Genomic DNA, 18683 nt, shown 5'->3' with positions numbered 1-18683 from the left:
GACGTCGGTTTACCAACCCGAGGAGAAGGAAAGCTGGCGGCAAACTGGGAAGGCCCCTACAGAATCAAAGAAGTGCTTGGCAAAGGTGCCTACAAGCTGGAGAGACTTGACGGCAAAGAAATCCCGAGAACATGGAATGCAGGTAACCTAAGGAGATTCTATTCGTAGCTTGGGCACACTGGCCAAGCGGCCTGACGAGCCAATACCTGCCATGTTCACAAATTTGTCTGGCTAACGACTAATTTTTACTTGTCTAAATTCTTTATCTACTATTCTCCAATACGTATTCCACACAATCGCGTTCTTCAACGGCAACCCGGGACTGATCACCCCGGGAGCCAGTCAGATCATAGCCATGACTAACGGCCGCGATAACACGACCAAGACGGTTCCAACCGTTACCAACATAAACGGCAAAAAGGACACAAACAATAAGTCCACACCAGAAAAATGGTAACAAAACATAGGTGCTACTAAACAAACAGAATAAAGGCGATAATAAAAGGCCGACCAGGCGACCACTAAAAAGTAGCAAAGGTCTCAACAGTTATAACAAGTATCTTACAAAGCCACACAAAAACACAAAGTTACAAGAGCTCATTTTCAAGGCATATCAACAATCTTGCCATCCTAGATTGTTTTGAAGACTCCAATAGCCGACGTATCGAATTCTGGGACCACGATCTTCACCTGGGCCTTGAGAGCCTCCTCGGTCATAAAGATCGCGTTCTTTCCCTGCTCCCTGACCGCCTTGTATTTCCTTTTCAACTCTTCCGCCTCGGCTCGCGCAGCCTCAGCCGACGAGACGGCCGCGTCACGTTCCTCCTCCGCAGCGACCACCCGACCCTGCGCGGCGTTGAGCTGGCTCTCTAGAGTCATTTCCCGCTCGGTTAAACGGGAGACGGTGGCGTCGGACAATCTTGCCGTCCTGGATTATTTTGAAGACTCCAATAGCCGACGTATCAAATTCTGGGACCACGATCTTCACCTGGGCCTTGAGAGCCTCCTCGGTCATAAAGATCACATTCTTTCCCTGCTCCCTGACCGCCTTGTATTTCCTCTTCAACTCTTCCGCCTCGGCTCGCGCAGCCTCAGCCGACGAGACGGTCGCGTCACGTTCCTACTCCACAGCGACCACCCGACCCTGCGCGGCGTTGAGCTGGCTCTCTAGAGTCATTTCCCGCTCGGTTAAATGGGAGACGGTGGCGTCGGACAATCTTGCCGTCCTGGATTGTTTTGAAGACTCCAATAGCCAACGTATCGAATTCTGGGACCACGATCTTTACCTGGACCTTGAGAACCTCCTTGGTCATAAAGATCGCGTTCTTTCCCTGCTCCCTGACTGCCTTGTATTTCCTCTTCAACTCTTCCGCCTCGGCTCGCGCAGCCTCAACCGACGAGACGGCCGCGTCACGTTCCTCCTCCGCAGCAACCACCCGACCCTGCGCGGCATTGAGATGGCTCTCTAGAGTCATTTCCCGCTCGGTTAAACGGGAGACAGTGGTGTCGGAGGCATTCATTTTTTCCTCAAAGGACGCAGCCTTCTCCTCGGCATCCTTGCGCCCCCTCTCCGCGGCGGCCAATTGCTCCTGAAGCTTTTCAACCTGGACCTTGAATTCGTTGTTGGCCTGGGCGGCAGTATCGAGCTTCCTTCGCAACGCCTGCATGCCCAACAACTCGAACTCGGCCTTTCGGGCTATCACCACCCCACGGAAAAGGGTACGATACATCCACCTCGCCTGCCCCGCGAGTTCGGTTCCAAGGAAGTGATCCTCCGTACTGGGAATCAGTTGATTATCAATAAAGGCCCCAGCATCGAAGTTCCTCTCCATCACGGTGAGGGCTTCCTTCGGGCTGGAAGATGCCCTTCATCTTTTGGGAGTGGGGACAAGCTTCATATCATCATGCTCCCGCTGAGTAGGGGGCGACTGCTCAATACCGGCCGTCTCATCGGGAGTGGGAGAAGCCTGCCTTCCGACGGAATTCTTATCGGACGTCTCGACGTCCCGGGGGGAAGGTACAGCTTGATTCTCCTTCTCCCCGGAAGGGCCTTCCAGCTTCCTGGCATCCTTCTCGTCAGCCTTCTCCTCATCGCTATCCTCCAAGAAGGTCTTGACCAAATTTTCGAGCCCGGTCACTGAAGCAGACATCTCCACTACAACAGAGAAACAAATACGTTAGTCGTGATATCGGGAAGAACAAATTAAAAAGCAAACAATGCAAAAGCACAAGACAGAACAGCTCACAAATATAATTTCTGGCGGACTCCCGTTCACCCATAAGGAGGTGGGGGTTCACGGGGTTCTTTCCAAAAAGAGCAAACAGCACATCGGCAATCCTCTTATTTACAGGGGACATTCCCTTGTAGGTCACCTTAATGAAAGAATTAGACCCCGCCCCGAAGCTCCAATAAGTCGGGATGAGGCGTTCCCCCTCTAACGATAACCAAAAGGGATGGCGACCTTTAACGGGACGAACTTTGAAGAATTTGTCCTTGAACCCATGATAAGAGTCCTCAAACAGGCCAAATATCCTCCGGCATTGGGCAGACCGAAAGGACAGGAACCCTTTCCTTGCATTCCCTTGTTTGGAGGGGTTGGTAAGGTTGAAGAAGAAGAGGAAGACATCCACTGACACCGGCAGCTCGAGATATTCACAAACCATCTCAAAACAGTGGATAGAAGCCCAGCTGTTCGGATGGAGTTGCGACGGCGACACGGATATCCGATTAAGAAGCGACATCTAAAAATCGAAAAATGGTAGGCGAACGCCAACCTGGGTGAACATGGCTTTGTAAAACCAAATCCAGTCGGCGACCCGGGGAGAACGAAAATTAATCTCATACAATCTCTCGTTGGGGGCAGGAACGAAGGTCTCGTAATTGGCCTCCTCATCTGTCCCCCCGCACAGATACCCGGCTTGCCGGAACCCCGTCAACTCCTTTAGATCCATCTGGTTCGGCGAGTCCTTCACATCTGAGGTCACCCAGGCATAGGGGTCATAGTTCACGGCGAAAACAGAAGCCCGGGAGACGACGCGAGGCATACCTATAGTGGGGGTACCACTCCATTAGTCTATGAGGTCGGGAGTCTGGAAAAAATCCAGAAACTATGTCCATCCTATTCAACAGTTAAGCTCAAGCATGGCCAAAGCTACACCTATCATGCAAGCCACCTAAAAACCTATCCTGGAATGGTACCCCTCCCCTAACACATCTACTTAGCACAAAAAGGTCATCTAGCAACAAAAACCAAATAAGACAGCAAGAACACAAAGCAAATACAAACTACAAGCGTACAACAACGAAGCAGAAAAGAGAGAGGTCCAAGGATTACCTGAATTTGTTGCGAAAACTGAGAAGGATGAAGGGAAGATGCACAAGGATACTACAACAACGCTCTGAAATTTTTGAAAGAAGAAGAGGGAGATAGCAGGGAGATGGATGAAACAAGAGTGTAAAAGGGAAAAAAGTTGAAGCAAACTGTTTAAAACTGCCACTTAGAAAGCGCGAAAGACTTGGGGGAAAAATAGTATTTGCGCATGGGGTTTTGCAACCCATTATGAGCATTTAATGCTCAGCGCGAAGAACGAAGCGACGAACGGTTGCCTCAACAACCAAGAGACACGCGCGCAGGGGACATGTCCCTTCCACGGGCGGCCGACCCGACGATAATGCATGGAACATGAAATAACACGCCACTAATAGCTCCCACGACTATCATTGGCGTGTGGGGGCACTGTTACGACCTGGCCCAAACCCTCCACGGGTCGGCCCGACCCGAGCGCCACCCGACCCGGATGGTCAAGGGTGAGGCGCCCCGCAACCGACCCGGACACGCGTCCCAGACAGCTCACTTACAGCTGTGGGAGAACGTCTCGGAAAAAGTGGGCCTGTCCTTGTAGGGCCCACCTCTGACACAGTATATAAAAGGAAGGTTTTACCCTTCCCCCAAGGTACGTCACACATCACTCTCCCCCTTTTTCGCCTGCACATTACTTACTAGAGCGTCGGAGTGTCTTTGCAGGTGACACCCCCTCTCTACAAGAAGTGCTCGGGACCCCGCCTACACCAGACCGGCAGTTCACGATGAGGCGAGACCCCTCATCACCAACCAGTATACCAACCCGATCCGTCCGGTACCCGACCTACCGAACAATATTATTATTATTGGATTAAAATTTGGTTTTCAATTACTCTATTATCCTAATTTTACTAAAATTATTAAATTACCCAAAATCCCTAATTTTATTTAAAAAAAAAAGAGATTGTGCGTTTTGTTTTTCCTCTTAACTGGATTCATGTAACCAAAAAAATGATCTATAGATTCTAAGTTTCTAACTAATAATGTTATTTACTCATAAACTATATTCAAATCACAGCAATACATACATATGCGTTATTAAATGACCATTGTAACCATAAAGATATTATTATCTTAACTCAGCAAAATCAAAGGCCACTAACCTAATCTCCACCCACCTCACCGCCAAACCCCCCATATTTCTCACTCAACAGTACACACACACACACACACACACACACACACACACACACACACACACACACACACACACCGTGAATTAGGGAAGAGAGGGAGTTGCGCCGCGAGGAAGAAGAAGGGAGGAGGAAGCCGTGCTATCGTTTCGCCTCGGCTCGCCAACCAGCCGCGCCACCGCTACCACGTCCCGCTGCCGTCGTGCCGCCACCTCCAGACGCCGTTGCCGCCGCTGTTTACGAAGAGGGAAGAGAGAGCTCGCGGGTGAGAGAGGGAGTGTCGCGCCAGCCACTGCCTCTGCGCCACCGTCGTTGACGAGCTCAGCCGCCTCGCCATTGTTGCCGTAGAGGGTTTTGCCACTGTTGAGGAGAAGACACCGTTGCGTTGGTTGTTGTCGTCGAGAGAGAAGCTGTCGGGTCGCAGAGAGAGAGAGAGAGAGAGAGATAGAGAGAGAGAGAGAGAGAGTATGAGGAGCAGAGGAGTGAAGGGAGACACGCGCCCAGCCACCGCCGCTTCTGCCGCTGCCGTCGTCGAAAACGCTGCCAGTAAGGGTTGAGTTTGGTTTATTTCCTTTTGAGATTCCAGGAGCTTTATTTTCCTTACATGTTATTACAGCCGTCGTCACCGGAGTTGCGGCTGCTTTGCTCTTGATTTCTTTTGTGCAGTAAGTTACTTCTGCTTCGAAAACTTATTTGTCGCTTTTCTGTATATATTTCTGAAGTTTTGGTAAATGTAGGGTTGAGTTTTGATTATTGCGAGTCGCGATTGAAGCTGTGATTGCTGCGGGCTGCGAGGGAAAAGTGGGGTTGTGACGCGTTTGAGTTTTTGAGTTTTGACAATCGAGGTAGGAGTTTTCTCAAACTCTATTTTACATTACAGAGTTGTGATAAATAGATATTGATGCAAAAATATATTTCTGTGATTATGTTTTTCTTGTGGATGCGATTGTTTGATTGCTTGAGTGAAGTACGGTTGTTGATAAAAAATGGGTTTGAAAATTTATTTACTTAATTATTATGAAAAGTGCAACAGTGCTACTCTACGAATTTGCTTCAGCTTGCATTTTACTTACTCTGGTATTGCAACTGTGCAAGGTCTTTCAATTTTAGTTCTTTCGCGATTTTTCATTTTAATTAGTGTGTGCATGTGTGTGTTCAGTTGCTTGAAAATCTTAGTTTTGTTTTGAAAATAAAATCATTATGCTTCATAGGATAACTGTTTGATTAAGTTTGCAATTTCATGAGTGGAAGAAACAGTAATCTAATGATTAGTGATATAGTTATCTTGGTCATTGAGTTATTTTTGCTGAATTGTATGATTTTGAAACTGCAAAAGCATTGATTTAGAATGTGAAAATATCATTCTGTAATTGCCACGATGCAAGGATGATTTATTTTTTACTTGTCCCAATTATGCTCTCAATGGCTACTGACCAAGTTTGATTTTAGTATAAAAAAAATATTTTATGTACTCATATTTATCCTGTAGAGCCATTGCATGAGATTAACACAACTCTATATGGAAACTATTTGAATATAAGAAATTAAGAATAATGATGAAAGTTATCCTTTTTGTGCTCAAGAGGTGGAGCTACATGAAATTGCTTGATAATAATCACATGATGCTCTTTGTCCGTCGTCTATTGTTGTGTTTGCTGCCAGCTTAGCATCTTTAAAGGTCAATACTCTGTTCGTGGCTCATTGTAATAGTGTAACTTTGTTATTCATTTTTTTGCTTTATTCATAAGTGTTATTGATCTTTGAATTATTCTTGAATGATTTGTGTTTTCAGTTTTTCATTCATTGATTGTTGATTAGCTCTTACTACTATTTGTAATTATTCATGGTAAATGTGCTACTGTCCTGTTATTCTTTGTGCTTTTGTGGCTTAATGGTGATTAGATTGTGACTGTCTTGATCAAATTGTTGAGGATTGTTGCCTTCAGGTTTAGGTGCTCCAATTGAATATCTATAATTTTTGTTTTCATGATTTGTTGGTTTGTTTGTGATTATTTAAAATTTGGAATGCTTTGGCTGGGTTGATATTGTTGCTGATTTTGAACCTGGACTTTGGATTTGTTGTTGCATTTTCATTTGAATTTCTAGATACGGTTGCTCTACAGCTTCAATTTTTATTTTACACGGCCTTCCACTAAACCAAGCTTTCAACATAGATTTTGGATCTTTACCGAAAACCTCCCTAGGAATATGAGATTTCACACTTAGTTGCTTCCTTATCTTGAATTTACTGCTAAGAGATTAACTTGCTATCATTTCAGAACATTGTCAAACATGGGTTTGGAAGGTGAGCTTTTATTCATGAGATTTTATCACAAAGGAAAAGTTATCATATTGTTAAGAGCTATTATTCAACTTATGTACACTTTTATTAAATGGTTCTTATTCATTAGCTTTTATTTAATTCTCTAATTATCTATGACATACGATCTATTAATTATTCAATAATTAGTTTCTTGGTTTGAGTATTTAAGTATTAGATTTTGATATCATTATGAATAAAATTTATATGTTTTTGTTTTTTCCTGTGCATTTTTAAAGGAAAAACAAATATTATTTCTTAAGTTAGTGTTTTTTGTTTGGTGGTCTTTTCATGTGTGTGACACTTATTAGAACTTCTCCATGAGAAATGAGAAAGGAGCTATATGAACATGATGGAGTTTGTAATTTATAGTTTACATTTTGGAGATCTATAATTTCTTATTTTTCTTGTCCTATGTATCTATCTAGTTCATTAAGATTTTTCAATGTGTCTTGTTAGTTTGTACTTTAAAGTTTATATGTTGAAGATTTATAAAACAATATTAGTTAATGAAAGATATTTGAACTATCTATGTTATTATATATTATATAAATGTTGACTTGTTGAGTAAATTAGTTAATATATTAATTAATTAAAAAAAATATAATTTGATAAATTATGTGTGTAATTTGTATTAAAAAATTATTACAAAATAAATAGTGTTTTGTAACTAAAGAAAAAAAATGTTACAAAATCAAGTTACATTTTGTAACAAAATTTTATGATAGGAAAAAATAGATTGTCACAAAAAATACCTTGAAGATCAAAATTTGTTACCACTTTTGTAACGACTTCTGGTTTTTTGTATCAGAAAAATTTGTTACAAAATATCACTTTGAATTGTAACAATTCCATTTTTTGTTACAAAAACTTTTTGTAACGGGACATACTGCAACGGCCCCTTTTTTTGTTACAAAATCCTTTTGTTTCAAAATTTCAATTTTTTGTAACAATTTTTTTTGTTACAAATATTGCTTTTTCTTGTAGTGACCCCACCTCTATGTGCTTCGATTTGGAATGAAACGTCAGATTCTTGCTGAGATGGATAGCACTCTGACTGTCACAAAATAACACAAACTTCTCTTAATTGATGCCTAACTCTTGTAGAAATTTCTTCATCCACAAGAGTTCCTTAGAAGCTTCAACAACAGCAATGTATTCTGCCTCTGTAGTAGACAAAGCAACACATTTCTGAAGTTAAAATTTTCATGACACAGATCCCCCTACAAAAGTCATCATATAACCATAAGTCGATTTTCTTGAATCAAGATCCCCAGCCATATCCGCATCTGTGTAACCATCCAACGTAGGTTGGCCACTCCCAAAGCATGAACAAACTCTGGAAGTACCATTAAGTATCTGAGAATCCACTTCACTTCTTGCCAGTATTCCTTGCCAGGATTAGAGAGAAACCGACTAACAACTCTAATGGCATGAGCAATATCTGGCTTAGTACACACCATAGCATACATCAAACTACCAACTGCAGATGCATATGGAATCTTTTTCATTTTTGCTTTCTCTTTCTCACTTGTAGGACATTGCTGCGAACTCAGCTTGAAATGACTAGCAAGTAGAGTACTAACAGGTTTGAAATTACTCATGCTAAAGTTATCTAAAACCTTCTCAATATACTTCTGTTGCGACAACCACAGTTTCCATTCTTCCTGTCACGAGTGATACTCATGCTAAAGATATTCTTTGCAGGACCCAAATCCTTCATAGTAAATGATTTGTTCAAGTCTTTCTTAAGACTTTCAATCTTCTTAGTGTCATAACCAACAATCAACGTGTTATCAACATAAAGCAAGAGAATTATAAAATTACCATCAGAGAATTTCTTAACATACACACAATGATCAAAAGAAGTCTTACTATACCCATGACCTTCCATGAAGAAATCAAACTTCGTGTACCTGCCTTGGCACTTGCTTTAGCCCATATAAGCTCTTCTTCAACTTGCATACAAGATGCTCCTTTCTTTTAACCTCGAAACCCTTTGGTTACTCCATATAAATTTTTTTATCTATGTCACCGTGAAGAAATGCAGTCTTCACATCAAGCTGCTCAACCTCTAAATTCAAGCTAGCTGCCAATCCATGCACAACTCGAATAGAGGACATCTTCACAACTGGAGAGAAAATCTCCTCAAAATTAACACCTTTCTTTTGCTCAAAACCTTTCACAACCAATTGAGTTTTGTACCTTAGCCGTGAGACATTTTTATCCGCTTTCAATTTGAACACTCATTTATTCTTAAATGCTCTCTTATGCTTTAGTAGCATCACCAATTCAAATGTATGATTCCCATGCAAGGATTTCATTTCTTCTTACAAGGCCTTCAACCAATCTTCCTTATGATCATCAGACATAGCTTCCTGGTAGCTCTCTGGCTCTCGAATCTCAGTTTTCATCACATACTCATGAGGAGAGTATTTCTGAGAAGGATGACGCTCTCTAGTAGATCTTCTCAATTCAGGCTCAACTGGTGGTTCAAGTGGAACTTCAACATCTGGTGAAACTTCTGCATCTGGCACTTCAGGTTGAGGTGTAGGTTCATCATATAAATCAACATTATCAACTTGTACATCTCCCTCATCAATATGAGGTCTAGTGGAAGGTCCATGTTTATCATCAGCAGAACGTCTAACAGTTATTGGTTTATCTGTCTTCTTAATATCTTCAATAGTTTGGTCTTCAAGAAAAATCACATCTCGACTTCTAATTATCTTCTTGCTCACCGGATCCCATAATCTGTAACTAAAGTCTTTGTGACCATAACCCATGAAGATAACTACTTTGACTTTCCATTAAGTTTGGACCTTTCATCTCTTGAAATGTGAACAAAAGCACTACAGCCAAACACTCACAAGTGAATATAGGAGACATCTTTCCCTCTCCAAACTTTCTCTGGAACATCACCATTTAGTGGAACTGAAGGAGAAAGGTTGATCAAATCTACTACATTCCTCATCTTTTCACCCTAAAAGGATTTAGGCAACTTTGCATGAGAGAGCATACACATGACTCTCTCATTGATAGTGCGATTCATTCTCTCTACAACTCCATTATGTTGAGGAGTCTTAGGAACCGTCTTCTTAAGCTTGATCCCATGTCCTTTACAATACACTTCAAATGGACCCCTATATTCACCACCATTATCTGCTCAAACATATTTCAATTTCCTTCCTGTTTCTCTTTCAACACTTGCATGAAAGTGTTTGAAGAAACCGAGCACCTGGTCTTTAGATTTCAAAATAAAAGCCCACACTTTTCGAGAATAATCATCAATAAAAGTAACAAAATATGATGCACCACCTAATGTCTTAGCATCCATAGTGCAAACATCAGTGTGAACTAAATCTGAAAAACATGTGATCTCCTATAAGGTCTAGAACTATGAAATGATACTCTAGCATGCTTTCCAACAAAACAATGAGTACAAGTAATTAAAGTTGTACCTTTAACTGGAAGTGAGTGCTTCTTGGCTAAGACACTTAGTTCTTTCTTACTCAAGTGACCAAGACGTATATGCCACAAATCAGAAGAGGAATCGTCAGCTACATTCACCTCTTCTTTGCACAACTTTGCTTGCAGCCGGAAAAAAGTAGTGAGACTATTGTCTTCTTTAGCAACAATGAGAGACCCTTTGGTAATCTTGCATTTTCCACTACCAAAAGAAGTGCAATACCCCTTTTGATCCAATGCCTTCACTGAAATAAGATTGAACTGCATATCTGGCACATGCCTAATATTCTTCAACTACAACTTGCATCCCATGTTGGTTTCAAGCCACATATCATCCATACCAATGATATCACACACTCCTTTGTCTTCCAATTTGATCTCGCTGAAATTTTCAGCAGTATAGGAAGTGAAAAATTCATGCCTCGGAGTGACATGACATGAGACACCAGAGTCCATAATCCAAGTGGAATCATCACATATAAGATTCACATAATTTTCATCATATGTAATAAGAACATCTTCATAAACAATAGCAGCAGTTTTTTTATCACCATCTTTACCTTTGTCTTCATTTCTTTCCCTTGATTGTTCTCTTTTCAAGCACCTACAATACCTCTTGATATGCCTCGGCTTGCCACAATGGTGACAAATGAACTTCTTTCTTGGCTTGTACTTTCTTCTTGACTTGCTTCGACTCTCTGACTTGTCAAAACTGTGAGGTTTTCTACTTTGACTTCTCTCCCGTGACTCTGAAACAAGTGCTTCTGATTGGGAGGATGAATTAGTCAAACCTCACTCTCTTCTTTTGGCTTCTTCATTCAACATGCTCTCTTTAACCATTGCTAACGTCAAATTTTCTTTTGGAGCTGAGTTAGTCAGTGTCACAACCATAACTTCCTAACTATCAGGTAAAGAGCTCAACAACCACAGCTTGCAACTCATCATTCAAAGTGATTTCATCATTTGTCAGTTGGTTCACCGTCTCCTGAAAAATGCCCAAGTGCTCTGGCATTGATTTACCTTCAATATATTTCATATTGACAAGTTTCTTGATCAACAATGCTTTGTTTTGCACATTCTTCCTCTCATATAACTCCTTTAATTTATTTCACATTTTTTCGGTATTTGTTTCAGTGTTAACATGTGGATACATGCTAAGATCAAGCCATTGCCTAATCAAAGCAACTGTCTTCCGATTCAACTTCTTCCATTTAGCATCGGATTTAGTACCTTTGGATTTATCCCACTCCACAGGATCATACAAGTCCTTGCTATACAACATATCTTCCATAAGGGTCTTCCAAATCGAGTAATTTTGGGAATTCAATTTGACCATATTTGGCCCATGAGTATTTTCCTCTATTTAATCAGCACAAAAATTAACAACCAGGGCTCTAGATACCACTTTGATGGGAAAACTCAACAAAAGTTCAAACAAGAACCTGTCTAACAGTGGAAGCACCCAAAAATAATTTTTTCACAACCTGTGCGATTAAATAGGTAATACCAAAAATACTTCAAGCAACAAATATAATGGCAGAAATTAAATAATCAGACACCAGAATTTTAACGTGGGAAAATCCCCAAAAGAGGGACAAAAATCTACGGGACCTAGTTCAGTAAAATCTTCCACTATCAGAATAATAGGTACATAATCAGTCTTCCTAGTGACACTAGGGTATCTCAACAATCAAAAAAATACATCATCAAAACTTATAGAATTAACATAAACCCGCCACAAAGTGGGTATCTCAAATCAGATAAAAGAAAAGGCAATACAACTAGCAAGTTATATCCTAATGTTCATCTCTACACCAGGAATAACATACTAAAATTTCATAAGAAATGGAGCAAGTTTACTGGTTCAATCGGATCAAAAATTGCTTGCCTTTTTCCCCAATTTCTTCTTCTCCTTCGACGATGGCACTGTTCTCTTTTTCCTTTTGTTTCAAAATGAGAGAGCCTTAGTATCTCTCTCTTCATTCCGTGGCTATATGCCACTTTGTTTCTTTATTTTTTTCTTGTTTTTAATACGTGGACTCCACTTAGTTAGGGAACCACCAACAATATATATATATATCATTAAAGTTCTCGTAAAAAAATTGTTTTAAGTAAAACGGTTGATTAGAGTTGCTCTTCCTATAGAATTGTTGTAACGTGGAATAATTGTATAACCTAAGACTGAAAGAAAGTGAAAGAAAAAGAAAAAGAAGTGTAAAAAAAAGATTAGATCACAATCAATAATAATTAGTTAATTTAAATTGATCCCTAATATTTTAATTGACTCAAGTTAGACCATAAAATTTTGAATGGTAATTTATGTTGGCTCATGAGCTCATTTCCATCAACAGTGTGCTAATTTGGCATGTTAACTTATTGTGCTAGATAAAACAAACAAAACAAACGACGTCATTTTATATTACCACCTAATCTACAATGAGATGCGTTTTGTTGAAAAAAAATATCAGAATAGGCAAATTAAATAAAGATAACTTAGAGTGCAAGAAATAATAAAAAACTAGTGTAACTAATTTCTATTATCACTGTAAGTTATAGGTTGAGTTATATATTTTTATATAAATGTACTTGTGCTATATCTAGTGGCTAGCACTCATTTATTCCTTTGTATAATCCAATCCTAAAAATATACAAAAATATTTCAATTTTTATTCTTCTTTCTCAATATATTCACATATGTATCATTTTGTTCTAATTTCTTTCATATCTCCTTTGATCTCTGGTGCCTAACATAGTATCAGGATAAGAAACCGATCTAGACATGGATACATAACCAAAAATCACATCCTCTCATACAGCTGCTGCAATAGCAAATGCTCTTCCATCTCTCAACAATACTTCTCAAAAATTCTTTTCAATTAGGGATAAACTCGATGAAACAAGTTTTTTGACTAGCAATAACTTACTCTTTTCACTATAAGTGCCAATAATTTAGAAGATCATCTCAATAAAAAAAATTATTTCAGCAATATTTGATTCAAAATTTGATCAACAATCGAATAAGATCTCTAGGACCTTCAAAGCTTGAAAACTTTGAGACAATCTTCTAACAATTTGGTTGTTACAATCTATGGATGACTCTTTCAAAACAAAGATGATAGGATGCAGGTATGCTTATCAAATCTTGGACAAAATTCAGGAGTATTTTAAAAAAATTTTCAAGATCAAAGTTAAACAATTGAAAACAGAATTGAAGAGTATCATGAAAGGAGGCTCATCAGCCACAGAATACTTGAAGAAAATTTGTAAGATTGTTGATTCTTTAGCTGCTGTAGGTCATTCTTTAATTTTAGATGAACATTTTGATGCAATTATTGATAATTTAAGTGAAGAATATGCTATGTACATATCTATGATATCAAAATCTAATTGATGCTAAAGCATTACTTTTCCCATGAAAGCATGCTTGAGAGATTAAAAATAAAACTAAACTTGGCATGATTCAATCTAATTTCATATAAACCAATTTCTAATACAACAATAGAGGTGTAGGAAGAAGTTTTGTTGCAAGAAGAGGTCGAGGTAGATCATTTAGAGTAGGAAGATCAAACTAGAATTCATCAAGTCCTCACAATGTCAAGTTTGTAATAGATATAGTCACATTGTTGTGACATGTTTTCACAGATTTGATCAATCTTTTCAATCCTCTAATAGCTCTAACAACACTTCATCATCATCTTCTACTACAACACCACCGTCATTATTTCAAATCTTAAAGCATTCTTTACAAATATAACATCAACATCAGAATCATCATGGTTTATAGATGAAGGGGCTTCTCATCAGATTACTCTATACCAAAACAGTCTTCTTTCTTCTTTAAATTTTCAAGGGACTGAACAGGTGTTGTTAAGTAATGATACTTCCTCACCTATTACTCATATTGGTCACTCGTACCTCATTTATCTAGATAATAATAACAGGTTATACTAAAACAATAACTGCATGTTCCTAGAAATATCTCATAATCTAATAAGTGTTTACCATTTCACAGTGGACAATAAATGCTATTTTAAGTTTTATTCTGATGCATGCTATGTCAAATCACAAGACACCCACCATATTTAGCTCCAAGGATGTCCTAAGTAAGGAGTGTATGAATTTGAGAAGGTTGCTAAAGAATCCTTAATTCCATCCAAACTTTTAGCCTTCTGGTAAGATAAATAATAAATCAAATTTGTATAAATTTTGTTGTATGTCAAAAATGCACATCTTACCTTTTCAATTAGACACATATTAGTTTCAACAACATTTAGATATAGTTTACAAAGATGTATGGGATCCCTCACCAGTTTTATCTAATCATGGTTTCTCATACTATGTTTTCTTTTTTAGATACTTACACAAGATATCTGTGTATATTTCTATTATCGTCTAAATCACAAGTTTTCAAATCTTTTAGCAATATAAATTACAAATGAAGAAATTCACTAGCCATCAAATTAAACACTTAAAATATTATCATGTTCAAGAATACATATCTCATACCAATAAATAGTCAATAAATTAATTCTTAATAAAAGAAATTAGAAATATAATTTTATAGTAAAATAAGATAGAGCTAATTAAAACAAGAATTTTGACTCTAATTTTAAAGAATTTGACCCAAAATTGAGCCAAACGGGCCAAATCGATCGAACCAAGTCCAAAATGGGCCCAAGGTCCAACCCATTCAGCCATACACACTTAATGAATCTCCTTCTTCCTCATTCATTCAGCAAGGAACACTGAAGAGAGAAAGAAGTTTATGAACCCTAACTCAAATTTACATTCAATCTTCAATCTCATATATCTTCTTGCTCCGAGCTCCGATCGCCGCACAGTTTGTGGCCACGCGTCCGTAGCGTCGAGCTCTACAAAGTCCAGTATATCACAAGGCTTGAATTAGCTTGATAAGAACATTCAATCTTGCTTCTTTGGTGCTTGTGTAAGGTGCATGTAAATATGTGATATGAGGCAATTGGATATGTTGGAAGCTTAATTGGAAGCTTGGAGTGAGATCGAGTTACTGAATTTTGGTGATTGCAGCTTACAATTTTGCCTTGTGGGTTGCCTTGGGAAATATGTGAAAATCGGCCAAGGTATGGTTTTGGTTTCTCGTATGTAATATATAATGTCTTGTGAAAACTTAGGCTAGATGACCATAGGATAAGTTGAAATGTGTAGTTATGTTAATATTTAGTAACTTTGATGGAATTATTAAATGACATTGAGAATGAGTAGTGATTGATCATCTTGTTCAAAGTGTAGTGTTGGTGTTTGATGATAAATTTGATTGAGTTTGATGGAAGTTGAATTAGTGTACTTGATATAGATTAGCAATTCTTGATGTAAATGTTAAGCCATTCATGATAGTGGGTGAAGTATTTATTGTTGGTGATTGTTGAATGAAAGGGTTAAATGCGTATGTTGGTATGTGTGGCATGGGAACTATATATATATATATATATATATATATATATATATATATATATATATATATATATATATATGAGTATATTTGTTATTGATTTGGGTTGAGGAATTGTGAAGATGTATGTGTATATGCAGGGAATTATTGAATAATTGAGAGTATTGAGTGTGGTGTATTGTAAAATGAATGGGAGGTGTGGAGTTGAGTTTTGGTGATGCTTTGGTTGTGAAATGTTTGGGTATGAAATGAGATTTTGGTAAAGATAGGGGTTTGGTGATCTTTGGAAAAGTTGATTTTTAATGAACTTCGGTGATCCATAACTTGAGCCTCAGATTTTGGATTTAAATGAAATCTATTTTAAATTAAAGATAATTTCAAGAACTTTAAAACAGTATAAATTTTGTGAAAAATGGAATTTAGTAGAGGAAGTTATGGACGCCGAAAGTTGGTAATATGAATTATGAAATCTGCACTTTATCAGCTTTTAAAAAAAATGAAGATGGCGCGTACGCGGAGTCCTGTTTTTCAGCAAGCTCAATTTTTGTATTTTAAACATGATTTTAAACTTCTAAACCTCTATTTTTACTCTTTTATACCATAAATATTAGTTTTAAGTATAGTGAAGAGATTAAGCTATGAAAGGGGGTAACTTGGTACTGAAGAAAGATGCTGAAAGTGATGAATAAGGCAGAATTAAGAACAATGCGATGTTGATTGATATTATGAGTTTGATTAGAATTATGCATGAATATATATTTATGAATGTCGAGATGATGAGTTATGATTTTGAGTATAGACGAGTAATCCCTATCCAAGTTATGACTTTTTGGATGGACGAGTAATTCCTATCCGAGTCATAGCCTGTGGTTAGACGAGTAATTCCTACCCGGGTTATGGTTGGGGCACCTACCTGAGTAGATGAGTAATACCTATTCCGTGTTGTGGTGTTCTGTCTAGGGTTAGCTACCGGACATGTTGGGTTGGCTTTATAATCGATAGATGAGACTCATCAACCACATAGGGCAGGCATACATCATATGCATATGTTTGCTTTGTTTGATTGTGCATTATTTAGGTTTACCTTTGTGAATTACTATGCTTATTTGCTATACTTTCTACCTGTGTATCTGAATTCTACCTGTAATTGCTTTGTCTGTATTGCTTGTCTGTGCACTGGTGAATTTGGAATGTTGGAAGAGGTAGAAGGTGGATTGTATAGTTAGAGTTTTATGAGACAGAAAGTGGATTGTAAATTGAGGGATTAGGTTAGGATTGAGTTAGACCCTTATGAACCTTAGATAACTATCCTGCTTATGGTTTACCATGTTAATTCTTTAAGTTTTAAGTTTATTAATCTGAGTATTGGCGTTCTAGGATTGCCTCTGGCATTCCCAGGACCTTATATCTTATGTGTGTGGCACATTTACCATGCTGAGAACCTCCGATTCTCATCCCATACTGTGTTGTTATTTTTCAGATGCAGGTCGAGAGGCACCATGGTAGGCATCTGGAGTTCTGCAGTGGAGTGGTTTATGGGATGTTACTTTGGTGTATATTTAATATATAATCTTATGTATTTAACTTGAACAGCTTCTTTATTTTGTACCTCTTAGAGGTTTATGGAGAACTAGGGTTTTATGTTTATGTATTTTGGACTTCGGGCTATGTATATATGTATGTAAATATTCTCTAACCAGCCTTAACTTCGCAGGCTGAGTTAGGGGGTTTGTTATCTTGTATTCTTGACCTTCTAATCCTGCTTTCAGTTTAGTTAAACTTATGAACCTTGGTTTTCTTAGTACGCAAATTAACATTATTCCGGAGTGTTGCACTTTTAATTTTACAGTTTTGTTTTAACTATTCCTCTAAGGCTCCTCGTATATTACTTTCTTTCAATTACTATACGTATATATACTTTCTTAGCTAATAATGGTATAATTCATAGATACTCCTATCCTTATACACATCAATAGAATAGAAGGACATAGAAAAATACAGGCATATAATTGAGGTAGATTTATCCTTACTTGCTAATGCATCTTTACCTTTAAAGCATTGGGATGATGCATTTTTTTCTTCTGCATATATAATTAATAGATTACTTTCTATTGTTTTATTATACAAATCATCTTTTGAATGTTCAATCATTATCCACCAGATTATAAAGCTTAAAATTTTTTGTTGCTGGTGTTATCCTTTACTAACACCTTACAATTCTATCAAGTTTCAATATAAGTCTAATTTATGTGTTTTTATGGGATATTCTCCCAATCATAAGGGATATAAGTGCACGAACTCTCAAGAAAATATATTCATTAATAAACATATGTTATTTGATAAAACATTATTTTCGTAGACTACTATGTTCCCTACCAATAAGACCTCTATATACATAACCCCAAAGAATACACCTACTGATATTTTTACTATACAAGTTTCTTTTGTCTCCTCCTCTCCTTTAACTTAATATGATACTCAACCACCTTTACACAATCAATCTATAACTCCCTTATCCAATCCTGAACCATATACCAATTATGACTCCCCAATTCATTTAACCATTAATCTCACAAATCCTGAACTAAATACAATTTCTAATCCTACACCGATACCCATTTCTACTATTGAAATTCAATTACCAACTTTAAACACAGCCACCATAAATCAGAATACTCACCCTATGAAAACTAGATTTAAAACTAGTTCTCTCAAGCCAAAAATATTTTAAACTAAGGTCAAATCACCACCAGATTTGATTAATGAAATTTCTTCATCAGCCAAAATTGCTTTAATAGCACTACACTAGAAGTAGACAATGCAAGAAGAATTAGAAGCTTTATATAGAATGAATACTCGAATAGTAACAAATCCACCTCCTAGGAGTACAATAATTGAATGTATATGGGTTTATTCCATCAAAAGGCACCCAAGTGGAGCTATACTTAAGTATTAAATTAGTCATGATGCTT

This window comes from Arachis hypogaea, chromosome 11 (genome assembly GCF_003086295.3).
Source record: "Arachis hypogaea cultivar Tifrunner chromosome 11, arahy.Tifrunner.gnm2.J5K5, whole genome shotgun sequence".
In the NCBI taxonomy this organism is placed as follows: domain Eukaryota; kingdom Viridiplantae; phylum Streptophyta; class Magnoliopsida; order Fabales; family Fabaceae; genus Arachis; species Arachis hypogaea.
The sequence above is the reverse complement of the archived record's forward strand: the minus strand, read 5'-3'. Positions refer to the sequence as shown.